The sequence below is a fragment of the Berghia stephanieae genome, chromosome 13 (genome assembly GCF_034508935.2).
Source record: "Berghia stephanieae isolate SIO BIC M18660-M18661 chromosome 13, UCSD_Bste_1.3, whole genome shotgun sequence".
NCBI lineage: Eukaryota > Metazoa > Mollusca > Gastropoda > Nudibranchia > Aeolidiidae > Berghia > Berghia stephanieae.
The window spans coordinates 36,415,427-36,430,840 of record NC_088372.1 but is presented as its reverse complement, the minus strand read 5'-3'; the positions used below and the strand labels follow the sequence as shown (position 1 = coordinate 36,430,840).

The following is a 15,414-nucleotide window of genomic DNA, read 5'->3' as shown; positions in this document are numbered from 1 at the left end:
TCCATACTCAATTTTGTTATCAATCTATACTCTGTTTTATTTTCAAAGTGCCGAAATTTTATTTGGCTTTGCCGAATTCGTTTTGCTACTTGCCGAATTTGGACTGGACAATGTTTGAATTTGGATTGGGCTTACGACATATTTACTATAGTGCCGAATTTGGATAGGAAAGTTGAACTTGGTCTGGAAACTGCTGTAATTGGACTGGAAAATTGTTACATTTGCTAGGAGAAAAGGTATATTTGAATCATAACCAATAATTTACAATAAGCTAAGTTGTACAGAGCGAAAGCAATGGGGGAAGGGACCAGCCCAAAAGCTCGACTTGTACAAAAATCAGCTTTAGTGGTGAGAGTATGCACTAACTTTTTTTTTTTTTTAAATAACTCCCTTCCGCGTAGCATCGTGAGAAACGTCCGATGTCAACAGGAATCGCCCATGTTGTCCAAAGTGAGCAAATTGGTGGATAATAATCTTGCCCAATGACAAAAATAAGCGGAGCGGGAGAAATTCCAAATGCGTCCGCCACTTACATTGCAAACAGGAAGTCCACAATTCGGGTATTTATTTAGTTAGGATTTTATTACCAATATTGGGATTTGCTTCAAAAATGAGTCTTTCTTAGTTACGCTCTTATTATTCAAGCAAATTCAAAGAGTGATGTTACAACAACCCTAGTAAAATAGTGACCTTAATCCTTGGCTCAAAATCTATCTGATAGGTTTATTTACTATTTGCAATGAAAGTGGCGGACGCATTTGGAATTTCTCCCTTATTTGAATCTGTTTCAATAATGGAGGTCTTTCCTTGTTACGATTGAAACGCTTAGGTTGTAATGTAAGTGGTGGACGCATCTGGAATTTCACCTAAGATGGCTAGATATCTACTCACCCCACAGTTTTCTGCATCGCACCTCATCCACAAATCGATGCAAAAAAATCCATTAATCTTCCAAAATTTAATACACAATCATTTACCATGTCTGACTGGTCATCAGGAGGAGTACAGCATTATGTGTTGATGGTATGCGTTTAGGTAACGTATTCATTGTCATGTCCGCCAGATCAATCGTTTCAACGAACACATCCTGTGTAACTTGTAACATCAGTGATTTCCTCTATTCGCAGTAGTACTGCGAGTAGTAGATAGCGTTCGTTCTCGGTATTCGCAGTTGTACTGCGAATCGTAGATAGCGCTCGGTTTCGTTATTCGTAGTAGCACTGCAAATAGTAGAGATTATCCATTTGTTATTTGCAGTAGTACTGCAAATACTTTGTTCGGGTTCGTTCTGCATTTGCGTAGGCATTTACAAGCCTGGAGCTTTATTGTATAGATAGAATGCGCTTGGCCAAGGAGTTCACAACATTGCCATCCGGAAGTATAACGGACCAACACACAAACTCTGTGTAACCATGAACTTTTATAGTCTGGTTAATACAGTTTAGTGAGAAAAACACAAACGCGGATGGCAAAAACAATAACAAAGGCCTGAGTGACGTCATCCGCATACTATCTATAGATTGGGCACAAAATATACATAAACGACATTATTATTGTTATTATTATTATTACTACTATGTGATTGCAGAGGTGGTGTTAATGATGTAGTAATGGTAGTGATGATGACGATAAGGATTATGATGATGATGTAATGGTGGTGGTGGTTGCTGTAGTTTTGATAACGATGTGGAGGTAGCTGTGGTCGTGGTAGTAATGGTGATGATGTGATTGTGGTCGTAGTAGTGGCGGTGGTAGCGATGATGGCGGGGAGGAGGATGATGATGTAAAGGTGGTGGTGGTGGTTGCTATGAATCACTATACGTGTAAAACAAAATAAATTGATGCATAACAGAGGGATGCTTTACAAGACAAAAAAGATCCTCTCCCAAAGACAGAAAGCAATTGGAAAACAAGGGGATAGAAGATACAGCAAGCACGCCCCTGCCCACAATGGGAGGTCGGAAACCCCACCCAGAAGGCCAGGATTAGACCAGGTAATCTCATTCCACAACAAAGACAGAAGGTAAATTGGAAAACAGCAAAAGGGGGATAGAAGACAAAGTGCCTCTCTGTCCACTAAGGGGAATCCCAACACCCAGAAACTCATACAGCATGGTGACAACATCAGTGCATATTATGTTAGTTTTTAAGGGTTTTACGGCGCTTGCAACACATTGAGGTTATATCAGCGCCAGTATAAAGGAAGAAAATAGGATACTAAAAATTTCTAGAATTACAATTGAAGAACCAAAAAAAAAAAAAAAAAAAAAAGTAAGACAAAGCGGAATTTGTTCAAAAAGGAAACAGATGTAGATTCCAAGAACACTATTAGTGTACTTAGTTTGAGATCACCAAAATGCCTCATCCTGATCCAAGCACAGGTCCCCACTAAGAGGAAAAACACTAAAACGTTTACAAATCATATATATTATGTAAACAAAACATACTACAGTGCATAACAAAGAGATGATTTACAAGAGAAAAAATATCATCTCCCAAAACTATAACTATACATTTGGCTGTCTCTCTCCCAGTCAGTGTAATTGGAAAACAGATACAGGGGTATAGAAGACACAGTAAGTATCTCTTGGTAACAATGGGAGGTTGGGAACCCCACAACAGAAGGCCAGGACAAAACCAAGGAATCTCATTCCAAGACAAAGACAGAAAGCATGTTGGAAAACAGATATAAGGGGACAGAAGACAGTAAGTTGTAAGTGCCTCCCTGTCCACTACGGGAGGTCAGGAACCCCACCCAGGGTCAGGACAAAACAAAGTAATCTCATTCCAAGAGACAAAGACAGAAAGCATGTTGGAAAACAGATACAGGGGGATAGAAGACACAGTAAGTGCCTCCCTGCCAACTATGGGAGATCAGGAACCTTATGTTTTTTTGTTTTTAAGGGTTTTACGGCGCTTGCAACACATTTAGGTTATATCAGCGCCAGTAAAAAGGAAGAAAATGGGATAGTAAAAAGTTCTAGAATTACAATTAAAGCACCCAAAAGAAAGGAAGACAAAGGGGAATGGGAACAAATAGGGATCAGATGTAGATTCCAAGAGCATACCACCAATGTACTTAGTTTGAGATCACCTATAAGTCTCATCCCGACACAAGCACAAAATCCAACAAAGAGGAATACACTCAAATGCTTACATTATACAGTAAAAATAACAAATACAATAATACATAACAGAGAGATGATTTACAAGGAAAAAAATATCATCTCCCAAAACAATAACTAAGCATTTGACTGTTTCCCTCTCAGCCAGGACTCCGACGAGGGCCAGGAAAAAAACCAAGTAATCTCATTCCAAGACAAAGACAGAAAGCTTGTTGGATAAGATATAAGGGGATAGAAGACACAGTATGTACCTCCCTGCCCGCTATGGGAGGTCAGGATCCCCACCCAGGAGATCAGGAACACCACCCAAGCAGTGCATTTTTTTTTTTTAAAAGATCTATATATACACATAAATAAACCAACACGTGTTCTTTTGGCAACGTTTTTATTTTCTTGAATAGACACAGGGTTTCCAAAATGTTACCAAAGGAAAAAAAAAATTAAAGAAAAACCTCTTCATGAAACAAACACAAAAAAAAAAAAAAGAAAAAAAAAGAAAAAACAAAAACAAAAACAAAAAAGAAAAAAGAAAAAGAAAAGTGAGAAAGAAGTAGGAGGAAAAAATATTCAAACCCTTAATCAATTTTTTTTGTTTGTTTGTTTGTTTGATTTTTAAAGGTAAAACAATTTTGAAGGGGGGATGGGGTGAAGATGGTTGTTATAAAATAATGTTTTCAGGGGGCAATGTATGTAAATCCAAGGTTATTTTTTATTTTAAAAAGAAGAAAGAATAAAAAGACACTGTTAATTCATGAGAACAAAAACGTTTTCAAATAATTATTTAAAACAAGAAAAAAAAATTGGAAGAAAAAAAAAAACAGAAGAAAAAATAAAAATGATAAAACCCTTGAGAAGAGCTCTTTTGACTAATATGGGGACAAAGACACATGCGTTGACACATGATTGAATGATTGACAATATAATTGATACCGCTCTCAAACTCAAATAGTTTACTTATTACTTAGAGCTATTTCAAATTCTGGTTCAGATTGACAGTATGATAAATTTCTTCACTAGTATTATGATTATTATATTTATTTATATACCTATTGGAATGGGAGGGGGAGAGGGAGAGTGAAAGAAAACCTATTTTTGAATATCCTTAGCATGGACACTGGTCAGATAAGAATTGCCTGACTGCCTCTGTGTTTAAAACAAAAAGTACAACTTGAAATTTCAATTCGACAAGAATGCAGAAATATATGGAAAATATCTTTTGTTTTTCTAATAAATAATACTACCTACTCATTAAAAAAAAATATAAGCAGAAATAAATTAAATGAAAGGCAATATTACTTGGACTAAAAATAAAGAACAATACTTTTAATGATATCTATTTGTAGAAAGAAAGATGGAAGGTTAGAGGGGGGAGGGGGGGGGGGGGGTATCTTTTTTATTTAATTATTTTCCTTATCCTTCCAAACCCAGCCACTATCTTGGTAGAAAAAACATTAACAAAACAAAACAACCAACAATCTACTGCCCCTGGAAGAGAGGGAAGGGGAGGAGGGAAGAATAGGAGAGAAAGATCTAGAAACACATTAGATATTACAAGAGAGGTCTGATTAGATTATTATATATTTTATGCATCGATTTCAACTTCTATTTCTTTTGTTGATTTACTATTTTTTTTTTTTTCGGCGAAGAAAGGGCAAAATACAAAACAAAAAAACAAACCTAAACGCAAAAAATGCATCATTTTTCTAAAGTTGAAAAACAAAAAAGTTTTACTCAAGTAAAAGTAGTCCTTCAAAGACAGAGTTTATCAATGCTGGGTGGACACGGGTGGCCAGATAAATATCTCGACTGCACTCAGGATCGATCTCGGTCCCTTTGAATGTGAAGTGAGTGCTCTACCAACTGAGCTTTTGGGACCTCAACTTAAGTAAAAGCAAGTTTGAGAATTCAAATTCTAAAAAAAAAAAAACATATGTCATTTCTACAATGGACGGCTTATGTTTGTTTGTTTTTAAGGGTTTTACGGCGCTTGCAACACATTCAGGTTATATCAGCGCCAGTAAAAAGGAAGAAAATGGGATAGTAAAAGTTCTAGAATTACAATTAAAGCACCCAAGAAAAAGTAAGACAAAGGGGAACTGAGAACAAATAGGGATCAGATGTAGATTCCAAGAGCATACCACCAATGTACTTAGTTTGAAATCACCTACAAGTCTCATCCAGGCACAAGCACAAAATCCAACAAAGAGGAATACACTCAAATGCTTACATTATACATTCAAAATAAAAATAATAATACATAACAGAGAGATGATTTACAAGGAAAAAAATATCATCTCCCAAAACAATAACTATGCATTTGACTGTTTCCCTCCCAGCTAGGACTCCGGCCAGAGCCAGGACAAAACCAAGTAATCCCATTCCAAGACAAAGACAGAAAGCATGTTGGAAAACAGATATAAGGGGATAGAAGACGCAGTATGTACCTCCCTGCCCGCTATGAGAGGTCAGGTTCCCCACCCACAATGGACGGCTTAGAACCAGGAATATAAAAAGCTTACAATAGCAGGTGGAAAAAGAATATAATCCCAAGTGGATTGATAGGGAAATTGACTAAAAGATTCTACTTCGTCTATTCTTAACTTTATTGGAGTGAAAAACAAAATGGTCATGCCCCTTTTTGGAAAAAACAATTCATTTTGATTGACATTTGTAATTTGTTTTGAGGGAGAAAAAATAGGGAAGGAGGTTTAAAAAAAAAACAAAACAAAAAAAAACAAAAAAAACAAACAATACAATACAAAAGCAATAATAAATAAACTAAAAATCAATAAAGTAATGCCTCTAAAGTGTGGTATTGTTAATAAAGAAATGAAACAAATATTTTTCTGTCAAAAGGTCATATCATAGTTATGATCAGATTTATAACGTTCAAATTCCTAACATACCCTAAAATATACAAGACTTGTCACCATTGCTATTACGCATCTATTTATAATTATTACAACCCAGCAAGCAATTTCCAAAATGCTGTAGTGTTACCTGCCTATAATTCCAATTGAAAATTTTCTGTAAAAAAAACAAACAAACCTAAACCTCACCAACACCATCTTCGTTTGACCAACAACACCAAATGGAAGACATAAAAATTGTGTTTAAAAAAAAATATTAATTAAAAAATTGAAAAGATGTGGACAAACCCTAAAGATGTTTAACCAATTAACTATCGTACTCTGTAAAGACACGTGTTAAAAAATTTGGCCAGAAAACTCGTCCTTCAAATATGAAACGATTGAAATGACCATCATCTTTGCAAAAACTCTCAAACCTGGGACTTTTAAGGAAGACCTAGCGAGGTCCCGGGTTTGAGTTTTTATCAAGATGAGTGTAATTTTCTGGTAAAAATTTTATAATACGCGTTTTCCCCCGAGTACGACAGTTAACAGGTTAAAAATTAAACTGTTCATGTACATCTTAGTAGTTACCGATGTGTGATGAAATCCTTACATAGCTAGGAATACATTGCCAACTTTGAGAACCTCTGACAATTTTTTTTTACAAAATAAATAAAATGAATAAACAATAACACCCCAAAAAAGAAAGAAAGAAAAAAAAACGAACCCAGAAGGCAAAGATGTGATAAGATGAAATAACTTCCGATCAAAAACTAAAATAGTTAGCAAATCAATGTGTGTACACCTTTAAACTTTTTGCCAATTAAAAAAATAATAAATTCTAATTTATGACAATTATTGTTCTCTCCCAATGTATAATGCAGTAGGTAACTTGATTATTTTAGCTTAAACAGCTTTTAGCTTTAGCTTTTTGCTCATTGTTTATATCCCTATCCCAGTCATGAAAAAAACAATGGCATTTAATATAAATATACAAGTTTGAATCTCTAAACAGTTCTACTGCACAATGCCAACTGGAAGGTGACATTTCATAAATAGCCCCACACCGAAATAATACATACATCTAAAACAAACAGGAAAAAAAAAAAAGAAAAAAAAAAAAAAGAAATCATTTTCTTTCATGAAATTTCAATGGTAATAATAATAATATATTAAAATAATGTCAAGAAAATGAATTCAACATCAAATCAATGAACAAACTAAATGCTTTTGTATGAAACAAGATCATTAATTTTTTTTTAAGCAACCAACAATTCTTCCATTCAAACTCACGACTAGTCACATGTGAAGGCGCGTACACATTCACTCGTATACATTTTCAAACAACTGTAACCAACAACCAACCAAGCTCATCCATCCATCACACTGTTACTTCAAATTCCAAATCCAATAAGCAATGTACATACCAAGCAATATCTACAACCTCATCATCACCATCATCATTGATATCATCATACACAACAAAATACGAAAAAAAAAAAAAAAAAAATCAGCAACCAAATCGAAGAGCAAAATCCATCCCATTCTCACCAAACCCATCCATACGCTGTGTAACCTTCAGAGAAACAGATGCAATTTTACACTTGATTTGAAAATTTTATATAACAAAACTGAAGACACATTAAGTTCAAAAAGGCGCCAGAAGTTGTTTGTTTTTAGGGATTTTACAGCACTTGTGGTCAGGTCATTTCAACGCCAGTAAAAAGGAAGATGATGGAGGAAAAATTGTGTGTCAGAAGAATAGCAGAAAAAGACAAATGAAGATTGAGAGAATCTACCTCTTAAAACTTTTGCCGAGTAAAAAGGAAGATGGTTCCAGTGATACAAGACAACAAGATGGATATTTCGAGTCAAAGGAGAGAGTAGGAGTGGAGAAGATAACCAAAGCTGTCTGTATAGCCCCTGTGCTGATGTGCAACTGAGAACTTATTCAAAAATCTGTTTTCTTTTTCTGTTTCAGAAGATCCTACAAGTAATTGCAAACAATGAAAGAATATGCGTAAGAATATGCATTTTTTAATGTAAACACATCCCTATGTGGGACAAGAACGGTTTTGTTTGATTCTTAAAAAGGAAATGCAAAATTGCATCTGGTCCAATGCAAAAGGTATGTTATGTTGATTATCATTATCACCAATAGCAGCAACTCCATCCAAAAGCTATCCGACATGACATATGTTTGTTTTAGTTTACGGTGCAACACATAGGTATTCACGCCATAAAGAAAAAATGGTATAAAAGTTCTAGATTCATTAAGACAGAAAGTAAAGGATGAGACAAAGGATCAGATTGTCCAGAGCATCACATACTAGTTGAAATCATACAGTCACGACAACAATCAACAAAGGACACACATACATAAAATAAATAACAGAATAATACATACAGAGTATTAAGGAAAAAAAATCTCTCCCAACAATAATAGCATTGATGTCCCCCATAGGGTCGTCAGTGAACAAAACAGTAATTCTTCGAGAAGCGAAGCATGTGAACAGATAAAGGATGAGACAGTAGTACTCTGCCTATGGGAGGTCAGGATCCCCACCCAGGACATGACATAGGGATATACAAAATCATTATAAACATGTTCATAGTATTTGTCAGATAGTTCATGATGATATCACAAGATGATAGTAATGGTCGCGTAATAATAGAGTAGTAGTAGTAGAAGCAATAATTACAACAACAATAACGGTAACAATAATAATAATAATAATAATAATCTAATGATAATGTAGGACAGTGACAATAGAATCAATAACGAGAAAGACATTGAACAACAAATACAGAGATATATGACACCCATGATAGGTTGTTTGTAATCAGATTGAACAATTCTTGGATACAAACTCAAACAGATCTACCAAATATTTCATGAAAAAATGGGAATGGCAGCAATGTACAAATCTAAATTATTTCACAGCAAAACTAATCCCCCACCCTCTTTCATAACCCTTTTAGAAATCCAATAGATCGCATGATGATAAGGTTTTTTTTTTAAAATTAAAGAGTGTAAATTCACAAACTGAAAACAAGACAGACCTCCCTACCACGATGGAAAATTTGTTTTATAAATTAATCATTTAATGCATCTGTATCTGTGAAGTACTGCGTAAAACTCCTAGTGGAGTTTGACACATGTGAAAGGTAAGTAATAAATTTTACACTTTTTAAACTACAAAACCACTTTAATTTTTTGTGATTATTTTACCCCTAATTTTCCAATTTTACATGGCAGCACCTGTCTCATTATAGGGAATGAGATTAGCGGAAGAGTAGCGTCCCTTGACTGGACGTCACCCATAGTCTGTGACGTCACCGGTGGAAAAATTAGAGAGAGAACGTCATGTTGGTTGTGCGCATGCGTCTCTCGTCCTCAAAGAAGCCAGATAGCCTATTTCCCATTTACCAGCTCTAGCAAATTTAACTACTTTTTAAAAAACCATAAATGAAAGGTTGAATAATAAAAGGAAGAAAAACTGAAATAATCGAGTGATAGGCAAAACGCTTTGGAAACCAAAACCCATATTAAGTGGTCAGAACCCCCACCCACAAAAAAAAAACAAACAAAAACATTTAATAAGAAAAAGGAATGTTATTTGATGACAAAGTAATAGGATGCTGATTATATCTTATGGTTTGTTTAACAGCGTTTCAAGTTATTTGAGTGCCATTAAAGAAAAAAAGAAAAGAAAACAATCCTTGAAATGAAATCTTTGAACACAAAGGCTGTTTTAAACGACATTTATCGCTTTCAACACACAGATGATGAGATTCATAAAATACAGCCAGAAAAATGTTTAAAAAATAAAAGCCAATTTTAAAAAAAACGATTCCTTTTTTTTATCCAACCCTTCGAAATATGTTACCTTACATCTGTAGGGAATACTGGGATAATTCTACCCTCCAGGGTAATTCGACAACATTAAAATATTTTCACCACTTTTCAGAGATTAAATTCAGGTTATCAAATCAACCTTCGATTTTTCAAATGGACATTTTAGTCTAAAATTCGTTAATATATTGTTATTTTACTTTCAAATGGAACGCATTAACAATCTGTTTAACATAAAAACAATTCTAAAGCATTTCAAATTAGAACAGAAGCTATTGGGCTGAAGCAGGTTTTCATGTATTTCTCATGATTCCGAGAGAGAGAAAATTTTTTTAATCCAAACAAAAGGAGTAAAAAATTTAAATAGATTTTTTTGTTGTTGTCTTTTTGCAAATCGGTATTAAACTAATTTCACATAGTAATTTAGGTTTAGAAAAGAAACATTTAAAAAATACAAAAAAATAATGCTATACTCATGTTAAACCTCGAATTGACCATCAAGAAGAAGAAGAATTATCCCAGCTTCCCCAAAAATCTGTAATAAACTGTGTGACACAGAAAATAAATAAAAATAACACACAAATTACAAAATGAAACACTGGGTACGATGCACGACACAACAACATATCATGGCAGTGATCTCTTCATAATATATAATAATCATGACAGTTATCAAAATAATTCAGTATGCAGTATTAATTCAACTGTTTTTTTTTAAAAAAGGGATTGAACAGTAACTGAAGTACTCTTAAAAAACAAAAAAAAAACAATAGTTATTTCAGCACTAGTGGGATAGTTGATGGAATAAAAGAAAAGTTATATCTAGGGCTTTGCCTGTGACAACAAGCAAAGAAAAAGTGAGATAAAGTTGATTTTTTAAAACAAGAAACAGAAAAAGATTCCAAGCGCAAATCTATCACTGACATTCTTCTCAAAGTTCCATCCAGGCACAAAACCAGAAGGTCACCAAAATGAATTATACACTCAAATTCTGACAAAACAAAGATTTACATGGAAATCAAAATTTATCATCTGTTTCCCTCTCGACTTTAAAACCCAGTTATGCCTAGGACAAAACCAGCAATTTCATTCCAGGACAAAGGTAGACAGCAACATGAAAGGGGAGAAAATAAAAGAAATGGATAAGAGAGAGGATGGTTAAGATAGCAAGAGTGACCCCTTGCCCACCAAGTCCAAAAGTGGTCGAGAGCCCCCGCTGACCCAGTATAGTTACAATTCAATCAATACTAAAATATCACTTCAAACAATAATCATTAGTTTTGTTTTGTTTGTATTTAGTTTGTTTTGTTTTTTTGTTGTTTTTTTTTAAGCATAATTCTGTCATCCAATTAAAAAGTCATAAATTGTCAAGCAATATATTATAATAAAACCTTAAAACTTGTAATCAAAACAAAAAAATCATTCAAAATTCCCATGACAATATAGCAAACCGGTTAACAAGACTACTAATGTACAAATGATGGTACAGAACAAAAAAACACATAAAACTAAGTGATGAATACAATCCTGAATGAGTGTTTTTTTGTTTTTAAGAGCACAGGTTTCAATCAATTCATTATTAGTAACAGGATAGACAATGATATCATTTTACGTGGGTAATAAACGACAACATCAACAACGGCATACATCCTCTCATCAAACACTAACCAAACCTTTTACACAATCACAATCCAAACACTAACCAATCCTTTTACACAATCACAATCGTTTTATCAATATCAGCATGTAACACAGTTCAGTAGAACAACATTCATTATCAAACAGGAAACACGTCGGTCAGTCAGTCATTCATTCGTTCGTTCGTTCGTGCGACTACTGGAAGAAAATGGAAGCATACAAGAATCTGTATGCAAAATCTAAGTGTCTGTGAAAATGGGGAGGGGAGGGGCGGGGGAGTTCAAATAAATAAATGTGATTGGGAGGGGTGGGTGGGGGGGGGGGGGGGGGGTGTGTCAGTTAATGATAGAGGTGATCAAATTATACAAAGATGTGATTATTATGTATCCCCATATGTGTAGTATTTACAGATGACAAAAGTGAAGACCAAAATTTTTTTTTTTAAATCGTCACATTATGCCCGAAAAAAAAAATAAAGAAGGCAAAATCTCAAACATTCGCCAAACTTTAATCTTGCAAGTCCAAATACATCATTCATCATTTAGAATTCAAACTCGCTCTCATGCACACCGATTGTTTCAGCAATGAAAACAATATTTCAAACATAAACAAAACTGTTTATAATTACAAAAGCAAAACTTTGTTGTTTTTTTAATAATTAATTTGATGAAATGATTGTATTTTAAAAATGGATCTAAATCTGACTGAAATGAAATATTCACACAACATCATGAATCAAAAATACAAAGTTATTAATAGTTTTATCAGGTAAAGGAATGTGATAAAGTGGGGCTAACACACATTTTTGTAAAAAAAGGAAAGAGAGGAAAGAAAAAAAAAAAAGAAAATGAAAATTAAAAAAACAAAAAACAATAAGGAATAATCTGCAATAAAACCTAGCCAATCCCTCTAACGGGCAATTTGGGATATTATACGAGGACATCACAAAAGACATTCTGTCTGTCTGCAGTCGAACTAAGGCCACTTGCTTGCCTTTTTAGTCTTAATTTTTTTTTTCTTTGCTTTTCCGGGTAATATTATCTTCCCCCAGAGAGAAATGTTTATATTCAGTGATAAGAACCATTCTGGGACTTGTGATCTCGACTAGGGTGACTTATTCAAGGTCACACAGCTCGGCAAGAGTGAGTACGCGCACGTTGAACCCTGTATTAAGACAGTGCAGTCTGACATTGATGCTCCACCCTCCCATTTCCTTTTTGTCAAGCAATCAAAGTGGACTTGATATAAGGGTCAGTTTTCTGATCGGTCAGGTTTAAAGAGGGTGAAACATTTGTATGCCTTTGTTTGCTTTTAAGGGTTTTACAGCACTTGCAACACATTGAGGTCATATCAGCACCAGTAGAAAGGAAGAAAATGGGATTGTAAAAAGTTCTAGAATTACAATTCAAGCACCCAAGAAAAGGTAAGACAAAGGAGAATTGGTTCAAAAAGGAAACATATGTAGATTCCAAGAGCATACTATCAAAGTACTTAGTTTGAGATCACCTGAAAGTCTCATCCAGACATAAGCACAGGTCCCGACTAAGAGGAATACACACCATATATAATATGCAAACAAAACAATACAGAGACAAAAAATATCATCAACTATACTTTTGACTGCTTCCCTCCCAGCCAGGGTATCCGGTCAGGGCCAGGACAAAACCAAGTAATCTCATCCCAAGACAAAGACAGAGAGCATGTTGGAAAACGGATATAGGGGGATAGAAGACACAGTAAGTGCCTCCCTACCCACTATGGAGGTAAGGAACCTAACCCAGTTGCAAGCCTCTTGAGATGTCCTCATACTTTGCACCTGTATGTTTATGACCCCCACTATAGAAATAGTTTTAACAATGACAAAATCTCTAATTTCTTCAACTATCAAATCCACTCATTTACAATTTTCCCCAGCAGGTTAATCATTCATTTATTTTTTTTCATTTGAAGTGTTGTGTAGCCATCTATGAAAAAAAAAACTAAAAAGATTAAAAACCTGAAAATTCAGATTAATAAGCCATAGAGTGATAATTCTCAGTTTGATGTTTTTTTTTTTTGTTTTTAAGGGTTTTACGGCGCTTGCAACACATTTAGGTTATATCAGCGCCAGTAAAAAGGAAGAAAATGGGATAGTAAAAAGTTCTGGAATTACAATTAAAGCACCCAAGAAAAAGTAAGACATAGGGGACTGGGAACAAATAGGGATCAGATGTAGATTCCAAGAGCATACCACCAATGTACTTAGTTTGAATCACCTTAAGTCTCATCCGGACACAAGCACAAAATCCAACAAAGAGGAACACACTCAAATGCCTACATTATACATTAAAATAACAATAATACATTACAGAGAGATGATTTACAAGGAAAAAAATATCATCTCTCAAAACAATAACTATGCATTTGACTGTTTCCCTCCCAGCCAGGACTCGGGCCAGGGCCAGGACAAACCAAGTAATCTCATTCCAAGACAAAGACAGAAAGCATGTTGGAAAACAGATATAAGGGGATAGAAGACACAGTATGTACCCCCCTGCCCGCTATGGGAGGCCAGGAACCCCACCCAGTCTCAGTTTGAGGCGGATGATTTGTGATTGATATTTCAGCAGTTACAAGAGATTTTCAAATAATGCTTTAACAAAGTGTGCACAATTTATACAACATGCTACACAGGCTGGTATTCCGCCACACTCTCATTTCTGATATCAAAAAGAATTTAACAGAAATCCTAATTTTGTGAAAATTGGCAACCCTGTCAATACTGAAACGCTCCATATCATGGTAATTAATTCTTAAGTCACTCATATTGACAACTGCATCCTTGCTTAGTGAACACAGGCTTAACAATTTGTATTCCTTCCATAGCTGCTGCTACGACTTCTCTCTTTCTCTCAATCAGTTTAACGGTACTGATTTATTACAACAGGGGATGTTTGGAGCACAAACATTCTTCAGCTCAGAGTGTTTTATAATGCCCTCACAACCAGTCTAGTCCATGTGTCATATGGCCAAAATCATCCTCCAATATTAAAAAGATTAATTGTTTAGCTCTGTATGCATCTTTCATTTAATTTAGCAGCCCGGCATATTCAGCTGAATTGTTTTACATTTTTACAGGGCCTTGCTCAGCAAGTTATCATCATAAACTATTATAGATTGTCCATCTCAAATCTCAAAAACAAAAAAGGTGCCACATATACAGTTAAGTCATTTTGATCAATGGAACATTTAGGTTTGTACAGAGATTCCAAATTAATGTGGAAAACACTAGAAATTAAACCAGACCATTTGATTAACTTTTACAGGTAGCGGCTGAAATTTCAGGTTTTAAAACTCTTTCCAAGAATACAAAGAGTGTAAAGAAATGATTAATACAAGGAGAGTTTCAGATATGATTTCCTGAATTCGTTCAAAATGGTAAATTTTAACATTCATGGTACAAACACGGAAACCTTAAATGTGTCTGCAATAACTTGTTATTGTTTAATATTACAATTTTGAATTCCCTCTCTCTAGATCTCTCCCTCTTCCCTCAAATCTTCAATAAATTTATTAAAATTACTGGAGCACCTTACAAGATAAAACATAAATAAACTGCCTTGTTCTCTAAGAAGCCTTGATTTAGAAATATATATATATCAATATATATGTAAATATTATACAATGTATTCCAATATTAATAATATTAATATTTATAATAGCAAAATATAAATGTCGGATTAGAACTAGTAAATGTACAACATAATCTTGTTTCTACATCAATCAGAGCTCAAAATAACAGAACGAACATTTAAAATGAAAATCAAAAACTCCTTTTAAAAAAAACAAACCAAGCAAAACAAAACAAATGAACGAGAGAGTGCAAACATAGCTCGACAACCAATTTTTAAAAACATTTGTTCATGGTCACTACCCAAATCAACGAAGTGAATAACCCATGACT

General features: G+C 34.4%; 1 long non-coding RNA gene across 1 annotated transcript; it reads right to left on the bottom strand.

Moving 5' to 3' along the window:
• Positions 1 to 3,493: 3,493 nt before the first annotated feature.
• LOC144958504 (uncharacterized) lies at positions 3,494 to 8,148 on the bottom strand. The gene is made up of 2 exons (XR_013642444.1): positions 5,604 to 8,148; positions 3,494 to 5,064 (listed from the first exon to the last, which is right to left on the bottom strand). It is a non-coding gene; the product is annotated as an uncharacterized LOC144958504 (long non-coding RNA).
• Between the last annotated feature and the right edge of the window lie 7,266 nt (positions 8,149 to 15,414).